Source organism: Diadema antillarum, unplaced genomic scaffold (assembly GCF_040938485.1).
Source record: "Diadema antillarum isolate AM-2024a unplaced genomic scaffold, OU_Dant_1.0 seq00001379_RagTag, whole genome shotgun sequence".
In the NCBI taxonomy this organism is placed as follows: domain Eukaryota; kingdom Metazoa; phylum Echinodermata; class Echinoidea; order Diadematoida; family Diadematidae; genus Diadema; species Diadema antillarum.
The window spans coordinates 470,517-483,281 of NW_027272138.1; the positions used below are offsets into that span (position 1 = coordinate 470,517).

Consider the following 12,765-nt stretch of genomic DNA (forward strand, 5'->3'; position numbering starts at 1 on the left):
ATATTTCTCCTCCAAACCACCGGTATACTTTCATAAATACGTCTTAACAAATAAAAAATATCTTTTACTCCTTAGCCTAAATCTCTAAAATATCTATCACATTTCAATTCACCATTATTTCCTAATATATGTTTTAATCTATAAACTCCCATTTTATGCATATTTTTATCATATTATACAATTTACAAACTACTTCTTAGTTCTCGTTGATCGATACAATACGCTGCATCCGTCCGTAGAGCTAGCTGGCGACACGGCCGCTGCCGCACGTCGCACTGCACTCACCGTACCATGCTATGCATGATACTCGCATGCACGGCGGGTACCGGGTACGCACGAACGTTTGGCGCACGCCCGCCGCGCGTGCGTTTCCCTAGTTTCGTGTGTGTGTGCCCCAATTGTAAGAGTCTATCATTGGGAAATTAAAGAAAAACTTGTGAAAATCGTTATTAATCTGCGTTTTTGTGGCAATACACTTAACGAAAATATCACCTATCTATTTACGAACATTTCAGTAATAACTCAAACTGGATTCTGAAGCACTTTGACTGTCTTAACTCTGAAAGCGATGGACATTTGAAAAGGCTTCGCACTTGCACTTAAATAAGTCTTAGGCTGTTGGCTGCATACACTTATACGCGCATATAATCCAGGCATTGATCTACACAAGTACGAACGTAACTTGTGTACGGCGGTACCAACATATGACGCACGTACAACGTATCAACCCATGAGCTTTACCAACATGGCGGTCGTCACTGTCCTTGGGAATTTTGGACAACCATACCCATTCTGAAGCTGAACTGTGCATGCTTAGAGACACTCTACAACTCTGGTTGAAGGAAGACAACATTCAGTGAACTCGGCGTAAGTGATTCAGATTAGCTAGGTATATTTGAGGTCTCTTGGCCCTGGCCTGGTGAACTAGCCGGCCGGCCATTTACAAGATACAACTCTCCGTGATCACTGGTGATGAATTGAGACTGTGTGAGTGAAGCGAAACACGGGCAGCTAATGATTCGAAACGTTGACTCCTCCATATTGTGTGCCACGCCACAGCGCTTATCGTGCGTGGGACGTAAAGTTCTGCATTTCCAGCGATAGGTTCTTTACATCAGTCTTCATGGTCTTGGAAGTCGGACACTCGGATCCCAGGCCAGCGCGTCAGCACTCGGCAGCTTGAAAGCTCCACACAACCTGGCTTGAGGCTCTCTGTGTCAGATCAGCCTTGCCTTGTTGCTGTGTGACTTTTGCAAACTGACGAAAGTAGCCACCCTACAGCAGCAGTGGTGGTGGAACAGTAGAACAGAAGAGTGCCACTAATACCTTCATCTCAACAGACAACACATCCACAGAGCTGGAGTCAACAAGAGTTTGTGCTACATATGAACAATCCTGCCTAGATTCTAGATTTGACAAATTGTTCAGATCGCATTAAATGGCAGTTGCGTGGCACAAACACCTCTGTCGTTATATTTTGTGTAAGTAATTTTCAGCACACCACGATGTCTAGATATCTACTTGTTAGATCAATAATGGGTCTAGGCCAGAATCTAGCTACTTGTTACTAGTGTAGTTAGTCACTAGATCCTCTAACGTTAGATTTCTAAACGGTAAACATATTTATTGCATTTCGAAGTTGCCAGAATGGTTACCAAGATTACCCTCGGACATTTAGCTCAAGCTCCTATTTTTACAGGATTCTGAAAACCTCTAGAATCTAATGTTTGTTCATGTGTGGATGAGACAATTGCAAGATCTTCCTGTCATTTAGTATCAAGATGCGTGTTACACACAGACTATCACAGTTGACCAGTAATGTGGTTAGACCTCATTTCCTTGACTTTGCCCTTTCTTTATGTATGATTGCGTTAATTGTACGGTAGATTGGTTTAGACATTGAGTTTGGCCACTTCAGGTTTTTTCAATTAAAATAGTGTTAATAGATATAGACTAGGGGGTCTATATACAAAATTGTATACAAAAATGTAGAAATCTAGACCCTACAGTGTATGTATGTTAAATACATCAAACTTATTTCATATCAATTTTTTTTTTTACTTTTACATCCTAGAATTTGTTTTAAATCCAAAAATAAAGATCGATATTGCTGTGATAACCAACCAGAATCCAACGACCCCAGCCAGAATTTGGTCGCGCGATATGCGTGTTCAATTTCAATGCGCATTCAGGGATGCTGAAAAATGCGCCGCGCCATAACTTGTTGGTGCAAAGTTGCATCGGGGAGAGTGAGGCACCCTTTGGTGGAAGAATTCTGGCATGCAGCGCATGTCGGCATTTGCATTCAACCTCAGGGATGGTACAGTATTGGTGGGGATGAGAATTGGGCTTTTAACTTTTTGCAAGATACCAAGAAAACACATATAAAATAGTACAGAGCATACCATTTCACAAGGAATTCAAAGTTTATTTGATGAAAATCAGGTTTGGAATGAAGAGGAATTCAAAGTTTATTTGATGAAAATCAGGTTTGGAATGAAGAGGAATTCAAAGTTTATTTGATGAAAATCAGGTTTGGAATGACTGAAACATCCAAAAACAAAGTAAAACAAATCGATCGTAATAAAGTGTGTGTCACACTTATTAGAATCGCTCTGTTTTGGATATCTCAGCTATTTCAAAACCAATTTTCATCAAATAAACATCGAATTCCTCATGGAATTACATGCTCTTTCATATTTAAGTAGAGGTTTCTCGTTATCTCACCAAAAATGTTAGAAACCTGAAATTAGGTCTCAACCAAAACCGTACGACCCCTTTAACCCTAACCAGACTGGGCTATTTGGGGTGTTCTGTGGCCGAGGGGGATTTGATTCGAACCCCCCCCCCCAGATCTCTGCCGTCGATCGCGCAATTGCCATGAAAATTGGCACATGTATTACTTGTGCCGTAATCTACCACATTGTATGAAAAGGAATTGACATTTTCATTATATTAGTTAATTATGGTAATATATGCATAAAATCATACATATTGCTCTAAATCAGAAAGTAAAGCTCCTAGAATCCTAATTTTTGGTGATAACATTCTTTGTAGCATTCCTAACAATGTACTTGAAAAAAAAAATCTGGTATCAAGCTTAATTTCCTATGTATTTTATTGTTTTATGAATTTCTTATGTATTTCCTTGTTTTTCGACTTTTTGTTTTATCATTATTTTTTTACAGAATTTATGACAGAACCTTTTTCAAGCATAATTATGCTAAAATTAATTTCAGCCTATGAAAGTGAAAATAATCATATCTTTATGAATAAGGTGAGAAAACTCCATTTGCATAGACTTTATACACAAAATCACGTTTTTGAGCCATTTTTGGTCTGACAGGCTTGTATAAAAGGTCGTGCAGCGTCGTAACGGTATGCGCGATTTTCGCGAAAATGGTGTCAAAAGATGCGCGAGACTTGAAAGTAAAAAGTCTGCGAACGGCACGGTCAAAAGTTTCCGCACGGCGGAATAGTCTCGAAAAATGTCGAGGGGGGTTGATTCAAACCCCCCCCCCCCCCCCCCCCCCCCGTCCTTTTTAGGGTTAAGTCACTGCATCGGCACATACTGAGATATGGGGGGGGGGGGTTTGGCGTATACCATCACACCCTGAGCTTGCGCTAAGCGAAAAATCTTGTAACAGAACGCCATATTTCTCCATTTTTAGTGCTTTATCAGCGACCCTGATTCTTTAACACTGAACTTAATTCCTGCACGCTTTGAAAAGGTTGCATCGATTTATTTTTGATAGACTTTTAGAGATAACTGAGGGACTTTCCTGTTGTGAATAACAGTGCCAGTATGTGAAATAATTTGATACAGTATATCTAAATGTTCAGGAGAGCAAAAAGACCAAGGCGGCCAAAGCACTACTAGTATATATGACAGTGTATCAAATGGGATAGCCTTTCCTTTGGCATGCCATGGTGGCTCCATTTTGGGGGAAAGACAGCTAGGATTTGGACAGGACATTACTTAACTGATTATCTGACCATTGATCCAAAAAAGTCATTTTCACCAAAATTTGAGATGCAAGGTCATGTCACCCCAGCGACGGTATGCGTGTGTTGTGACAAAAGAATTGGCTGGCTTGTGATTTGTGATAAGTGACCGAATTTTGGCAGGTGGCCGAATACTGGTGGGCTTATTCTAGCCCTGAAAATGCAAAGTAAACCTGAAAAAAAAGTAAGATCCTGTATGCATTAATATTAACAAGAATCGCACTTGTTATACAGACTCTATCCGCTGTAGTAGGAAAGCCCATTCTGAGTCGAAGTGCGAAAGTGGGTCAGGGCCTATATCCCAGTTTGCAGCATATGAAACGACAAAACACTTTGACCCCCTTTTATAATCGTCTATCCTCGCTGAATCTAAGTCGGGAGAAATAATACAATCACCATGATCACTAGAACCTCTAAATTGTTTAATGACTTTGACAATTGCAACTCGCTCAACATGCATGATCAGGATGCATGATTAGGATACCCATATCAGTTCATGTACAGTGTACTATCTGATAGCGATTCGCATGCTCAAGAGTGGCTCAATTGATGTGCGGTCTTTGTGTCCCTATTTGCAGCAGGGTATAAACTGGTATGTGCAGGTTAGCATCAGGGTGTCCGATTTTGCGGCAGGGGAGTGTTGCAGTTTGTGGCATGAGACAATAGGTGGATAAGAGGCTACAGCACTTGTAGGGTATAATAACTAGTGGGTAACAGATCATCCGATCAGTGATGATCACGCTTTGAAAAGAATTGGTATATTGTTGAGTAATGTGCTACTTTGCCAAGCATGTGCAAGCTATAGATTTTCACCACATGGACCTGTTTCACAGACCTTGTCCTCAAAAGAGGTCTAACAGACATCAATGACAACATGGTCATAAATCGAGCAAAAAGTGCAACGAGCTCTAATCATTTTTCCATCTCACATGCAAGCAAGCACTGGCTGCATTCTTTCCAAGAAAAGTAGTCTCTGGGCACCACAAGGTTGTAGTTTTTCCCAACTATCACTCCAACGCTTCGCTTCTGGGATGTTGATGAAGCTTCATGTGTAGATAGATCTTCCCTACACAGCTAAAAGGAAAGCGGTAACAGAGAAACAGTCAAGACTGACAGACTGCAAACCCGAAACTCTGAGCGTAGGCATGCGTGGCTCTTTCCCATGTGCGTTCTTGATAGAGAGTTCGCCAGAATCACAGGAATCAAAGACAACACAACATGTGTTGCAATGTAACTTCAAGAAATTATTAATAATGAAAAAAAAGGTAACAAACGATTACATCCTTATTTGCTGATTCGAAGGTCTGTTAATCTGAAAATGAAATAAAGGTTTGCTGTTCCAAAGGTTTGCTTAATCCAAATATGAAACAAGGTTAGTTATTTCGAAGGTTCGTTGGTCTGAAAATGGAAAAAAGTTCGTAATTTTGAAAGGTTGTTTGATCCCAAAATGAAATGAAGTTTGATATTTTGAAGTTTCTTTAGTTCAAAGTGGTTCATTAGTCTGAAAAAAAAAAGAATGTTAGTTTTTTTGAAGGTTTGTTTATCTGTAAATTAAACAAAGTTCGTTATTTTATTTCCAAAGGTTCGTTTAATCCATAAATGAAGTAAGGTAAGTTTTACCGTAGGATGAAGTTTGTTAGTCAAAAAAATGGAAAAAAAAAGGTTATTTCAAAGGTTCGGTTATCCGAAAGCCAAATTCGATTGTATTGTAATATTGAGAAGGTTCATCGATCCATTAATGAGGTTGTTGTTTTTTTTTCCATTTCAAGGTCTGTTAATCCGGAAATGAAATTAAATTTGTAAGTGTGCACTTGAAAATTCAATAACGAATTGTACTTACTTTTCGGTCTATTAATCTTTCAAAATAACAAACGTCACTTCAGAATATCGCCACAAATGTTCAGATTAATGAACCCTATTTCATTTTCGAATTAACAAGTATACTGAATATTTGTGATCAAGAATAACAAAGTTTTGGAATATAGACGAACATTATTTCACTTTCAGATTGAACAAATCTTTTCACTCTCAGATTGAACGAATCTTCTCACTGTCACTACACAATGTAAGTTTTGGTCATTGCTTAGAAAGCAAGTGTGCAGTAGAGTAGTTAATGCTTGTAATTTTCAGCCACCAAACAAAAATGAATCTAGAAAATTTGGTTTAAGAAAATATGAATCAAGCATGAATCGCACCGTAAGCAGTAGTACTGCAAATCAGACTTTGAGAACGATTGATTTTCAGAGCATGGCAGTAAAGATTTTTTTTTTTGTAATGCAAAACACGCCAAAATGTGTTGCGATTATTTCGCTGATTTCCAATCCAATACCGATATCTCGGCAAATTTGTCGATCCAATTTTCTGATCCAGTCATAGCTCGAGGTTACACAATTTCTTACATACACTGTAGCAGCACCAGCAGATTGCGCGCATGTGATGAAAGCATGTGGGATATGCCATCTGATGCACATAGTAGCATGCATCCTCTATCACAGCTCTGTTTGTGGCTTCCCTAAGAAATCTTGTGAAATCGTTCATTTTGAGTATTTGCGTTGACTGGGAATAGAAAGCCACTCTTACTCTCTCCCATTAACTCAAATTGGCATCTAAAGCACAATTATATTTATGTCTGGGCATATCTATGTACATGTCCATAAGCCTTGTAACTTACCAGTGTACTTTGCAAACTTTCTGGCTTGAGAAGCTTCCTATGGGATGTTTATGTGTTTTTCAGCTAAAGAGCATACAGCTGTAGTATGCTACAGTGTAAGGCCCGAGTAACAAAAATGCAGGGATGCCAAGTTCAAAAAAATTTTATGAGTGAGATTTTCATGACTCGGCATCTAGGCGAGCGAATGTGCGCACAAGCGAGGATGTGGGAGGGGTTTCCCCCCTTGGCCTCCCACGGTAGGGAGCTTTTTCAATTTTTTGCGATCAGGTGCATACTAAGTGACTATTTTTTACTTATTTTGAAAGACAAAAGGAAAATATTCCTTCAATTGTAACTATCACTTTAATCCTTTGAGCTATGATCCTCATTATGGGCCCAAATTGCAGACTTTGCCCGATGCGTGAGAAAAATGAGTGCCATGCGTGAGATCGTGAGACGACCCCTAAATGCTTGAGTCTCACTCAGAATGCGTGAGACTTGGTAGCTCTGAAAATGGGGGTTCTTACGGGAAGTGAGAGCACTCTTGCACCTGATTGGGCATTTCATCAACGACTGAAACTGCCCTTGCCACAAATTTTAGGCACCCTACATTTGTACCACAAACAAGAAGAATTACTCTAAAACTTGGTAGATTTAACATGAGTTACAGACCTTGAAATGAGTTGAACTGATGTCTAGGGTGCTAACACAGTTTTGTACTCTGTATATACTAGAATCTAGTAATAGTGTTATCTCATATCTTCAATGTTCCTAGCATTCTTTCCATTCTGTGAGGTTCTAAATGCTTCTGTGATATCAATTGATATTTACACATTTCAGTGTGCTGTATACATCGTACATCTTGTCTTTATTGTGATTTACAGTTTATGTGACCTGTGTGGTATTGCTAAATCCAATCAATGTATCTCAAAGGATCTCAGTTTGTCAAAATGGGCACCCTGCCCCACCCAGGGGGCCCCCATAGGGCCCAAACCCCCCAAAATTAAGGAATCTTTAAAAATCATCTTCTCTAGAACCAGAAGTGATAGAGCTAAGATAATACTATGAGTTATTACATTGATGACTGTAGTTTCAAGTTTGATCATGGCGGAATCAGGGGTGCCCCCCTTGGGACCCAGTGAGGGTAGTGGGGAGGGGTCCTAATGGGGCCTAAATTGTACATTTTCATCTTCTTCTTGAGAATCCCATGACCGATTTTAACCAAACTTGGCAGGTAGTATCCCTAGGGGCATAGGATGTCAATTTGTTCAAATGGCCACCATGTCCCACCTGGAGGGCCCCAAGGGGCCCAAACCTCCCAAAATTAAGGAATCTTCTCTAGAATCAGAAGTGATAGAGCTAAGATAATACTATGAGTTAGTACATTAATTACTGTAGTTTCAAGTTTGTTCATAGCAGATCCAGTGGTGCCCCTCTTGGGGAGTAAAGGGAGGTCCAAATGGGGGCCTAAATTGTACATTTTCATCTTCTTCTTGAAAACCTCACAATGGATTTTCACCAAACTTGGCAGGTACCACATCCCTAGGGGGTTAGGATCTCAACTTATTTAAATGGGCACCATACCCCACCCCGGGGGGCCCGGGGGGGGGGGGGGGGGGGGGGGGGGGGGGGGGCTTATTGTTCATTTTCATCTTCTACTTGAGAATGCCTGGTCAAATTTTGGTAGAGCTGTAAATGATTAAGATTAGTGACTGCGTGAAAGGTGAACTTGCGATACTCAAGTGAGCGCTAGACCTGCGGGTCTCTTGTTTATTGTTTATTTGTTCAGTTATAGCAAAATTTTGATATTATAACGAAAGAAAACTGCCGGTCCCCAGGACTTTATTAAGTGGAGTCAAGTGTATATCGTAGGCAATGTTAAGTCAACAACAGTTCGTGCAGGGGGAAGAGTCAGTTTAAAGGAGACCTGGATGATTTTCAGATTGTTGCATTTAAACATATCTATAAATTAGTCATACTGGGTGCAGAATTACAGAATGTACAGTGATTTGTATGTTTGTTTTTTTTTTTTTTTTTGTGGAAAGAATATCAAATCACCAGTTTTGCTGGATGAGCTAACACCATCAGGTCAGGGTAGGGCATCATTTATATTCAGTTATAATTTTAGTCATATTTGTGTTTGAATTCAGAGCATCTTTGTGTAATAATGTATTATTTGATAATATTTTGTATCTGTTTTACATTGATATAGCTGATTCTGGGTGCATGCACTGGTCGGGGAGGAAGGTCTCGAGCCTCGGTGATTAAGTTTGCCTTTTCTTCCCCTGGCAACCAGCAGCATGCACCTGGAATCATCACAATTTTTATATCATGTAATACGATTTTCTGTTTGTATTTTATGTCAGCTTGTATTGTATATTGAATTGCCGAATAAATAATAATAATAATAATTAGGATAAGGAATATGAATATTTCAAAAATTCGTAACAAATCACAGTGAACAAGGCTGATGACATACTGTAGCATCATCTCATTAGGAATGCATGACAGGGTACATATGGAAGCAGAATAAAAGAAGAAAGCATGCATTAATTCTACACACGTGAACTTGTGAAGCAAGTGGTACTGTAATGGAATTACATTGCCTTGAAAATATCTTGCTTTACAGTATGTGTGTTACATCCATAGATTGTCGATGTGCTGATTGATTTTTGGGCAAAATCCCACTTAGTCAAAGGTTATTAATTACTAAACCTTGGCTGAAAATTGAATCCATCAGCAGTAATTTCATCTATGTGTAGGAATATACAGTGATAATGTTAATTGGTGAAAGGGTAGAAATGACTTAACTTACTTTTACATGTTTTTGTCGAGCCCACTGGAGGTGAGGGGAAACTACAGCGTAAGGGATCGCCTGCGGTGTCTGTCCGTCCGTCGTCTGTCCGTAACGCTATAAAAACTTGAATAACTGTACTCTGGGCTTCAATTTGAATCAAACTTGAAAGGTAGAGTGGTCATACAAAGTTTTACCTTTTACAAAGTATGAAGGTCACCTCAAGGTTAAAGGTCACAGGCAGGGGTCAATGAACTTTTAGGGCCCAATGTTAAGTTTTTAGGGCGCGTTTCGATTATGGGTCATAACTTTTGATCCATAAGTTCATTTGTGACTACACTTGGATGGTAGAGGTCCCTTGGGGAGTTGATGGTCACCACAAGGTCAAAGGTCACAGGCAGAGGTCAATGAACTTTTAGGGCCCAATGTTCAGTTTTTAGGGCACGTTTCGATTATGGACCATAACTTTTGATCCGTAAGTCTATTTGTGACCAAACATGAATGGTAGATGTACTGTAAAACGAGAAATGTTCGCGTGCATTTTAATTTCGCGAATTTCGCGAGCGCCAAGATTCGCGAAATTAAAATGCACGCGAAATTTCTTATCTACACTGTATGCATTGAACGCAAGAGGCAATTCGCGAAAATTTCTTGCCACGAAAAAGGCCGTTGGCTCCAATTCGCGAAAATTTCGTGCCGCGAATATATCGTGTTTTACAGTACCTTGGGGAGTAAATGGTCACCACAAGGTCAAAGGTCACAAACAGGGGTCAATGAACTTTAGGGCCCAATGTTAAGTTTTTATTGCGGATTTTAATTATGGGTCATAAAGGCCGTGTCACACCATAACGCGGGCTTTTGGCGAGGAGGTAGTTTCCAGCACGTAGAAGATTTTCAGCGGGCGAACAAGAATGTTTGCAATTTTCATTCATGCCTTATCATACCGTACGGGGGAACTTCTGCGGCTTGACTTGCGGGGAAACAAATTTACTCCAAGGAGCTCTCCGCAGTTGGTCCGCGCCTGACAGTATCTAGCGCGTAGTTGCCCGGAGGTGCTCACGCAAGTCCGATTTAACCGCAGCCAAGTTTTGAGCATGACCAAAACTTTTTCCGGGTGAGTCGCGGGAATGCCCGTAGAGGTCCACGCAGAATGCCAGTAGGAGACCCTTAGCGGCAGTACTTCCCAGGCAATTCCCGCGCAGGTACTTCGCAGTCCCGTATGCAGCCAAGATAATGAAATTCTGTGAGATTTCAGCCATTCCATTAGAGGAATTCCTTCACTAAGTTGTCAGCCCCCACGCGACTGGTACAAAGGTCACACAGTATACTCGCAAGTATAACGCGTCCAGCAAGTAAGACACATGCGCTGACTCGCACAAATCCTTTTCCGCCCTCAGGAATGTCCGGTATGCTAGAAAATCCCTACACGTAACAAGCCCGAGTAGCTTGCCCGGGAAGGTGTGACAGGGCCTAAACACGGTTGCGGGTAAAAAAATATGCGTGCGCACCTCCGGGCGACTACTTTTGAGATACATGCTAGGTACTGTCACGTGCGGATATCTACGGGGACCTCCGGGTAGTCAAAATTGTTCTTTGCAAGTCGCACGCAAGGCTGGTGTGACACGGCCTTAACTTTTGATCCGTAAGTCTATTTGTGACCAAACTTTGATGGTAGATGTACCGTGGGGAGTGGATGGTCACTGCAAGGTCAAGGTCACAGGCAGGGGTCAATGAACTTTTAGGGCCCAATGTACTGTGCATTTAATTATGACTCAGGACTAACTTTTGATCCATAGGTCCGTTTGTGAACAAAATAAAAAGGTGTTGTGCGTTTGTGGGCAAGACACATTACGGTGCTTACCTTGTTCCATTAAGTGGTAGGATTTTGTGTTGAAAGGTCAAGGTCAAAGGCCAATAATTTGCAAAATAGCCAGGAATGCCCAGTAATGATATACAACTGTAACATGGTGGATAAGGTACGAAAACTGACAATTACCATGTATTTGCATCGACAGAAGTCAAAAGTCAAAGGGCAGTATACTTACGCATGTTGTCATTCTCGAGACATGCAGGCTAAGAATCCTGTTATAACAAGGTTGTCGGTCCGGCTAATTAATACCCCGTCATAACTGGACCCTGTTTGTAGCCGACACTCGGAAAACACACATGTAATATGTATTTTGCATTCCTACATCATGTTCTGCTCTGATGGGTCATATACAATATTACGTAACATGATGCAATTTCATGAAGAGGAAAAAAGGGAAATGCGACAGGGAAAGTGCTAAGAGTATTAGGGGGAAGACTCTGTTATTCTTGATGCATTATGTCAATTTTTTTTGACAATTGTCATGTTGGAGACGTACTGGTAAAGCTAACCAGCCTTTTATGTTTGCTAATGAATATTCACATCGTCTGCACATCATCTTTAAATACATTGTGTTAATCACAATACGACAGAGTGCTGTAGACCTTTGCAAAGCAATGGTAATAAGAGAAAAGAGAACCAAATTTAACAGGTGCCAAAAAAAGGCACCATTCTTTGAAGACAGACCAATGAGTATATCGATTTCTCAGAAGTACACAGTAGTGTCGGTGAACGCTGTACCTCAAGAGGGCTTGTACGGTGCAAAGCAATAACGCTTGTGGTATTTTTGATGTTGTTGGATCATGTACTAGGTAGTGGATAAAACATGCCGTTTGATATATTGCAGAGGCATAAATTATAGATAAAACATTAGAAAAAAAAAATGATGTCTCTCTTCTGTGCACAGTGCCAAGATTGGCATGCAGCACTTGGCTCTGTAATGCTTATGAATAAAGCATTAATGTTTTTGAGTTACCGATTTGATAATATCATAGGGTTGAAGTTTCAGTTGACGCATCCAAAACATACTGGGTATGGATGGAAAGCACACCCATTCTTATCTCTCAAACAACATTGCCCATTTGAGTAAGGGCAGTTCCAAATCCCTTGTATTTTACAGAAAGTGACATCTCTCAAGCAGTTGATTGCCTGCATTGATCTTGTTCACTAAGCCAGTTGGAGCTCAGATAATATGGAGTGCACATGTATTTGGCCCTTGTTGCAAGGAATAGTCAGTTGCTGCAAGCCCGCATGGATAAAAGTGCTAAATATGTACACGGTACATGTACAATGTAGGGTACAGGACTTTTTATTCCACACTTTGCTGTATTGGACAAGGCACATGAATTTTGCACTGCTGTTTACTGGGCTATATGTTTATTACCTCCGCCAAGGGAGGAAGTTATGTTTTCGTTACCATTGGTTTGTATGTTTGTTAGTAGTTAGTTC

General features: G+C 40.5%; 1 protein-coding gene across 2 annotated transcripts in view; it reads left to right on the forward strand.

Moving 5' to 3' along the window:
* The first annotated feature begins 399 nt into the window (after positions 1-399).
* Positions 400-12,765, forward strand: part of LOC139708864 (uncharacterized) — a 33,847-nt gene continuing 21,481 nt past the window's right edge. For both annotated transcript variants that reach the window (XM_071620827.1, XM_071620828.1), the window contains exon 1: positions 400-1,481. The gene's annotated coding sequence lies outside the window, so the exon portion shown is untranslated. The remainder of the gene's footprint in view (positions 1,482-12,765) is intronic.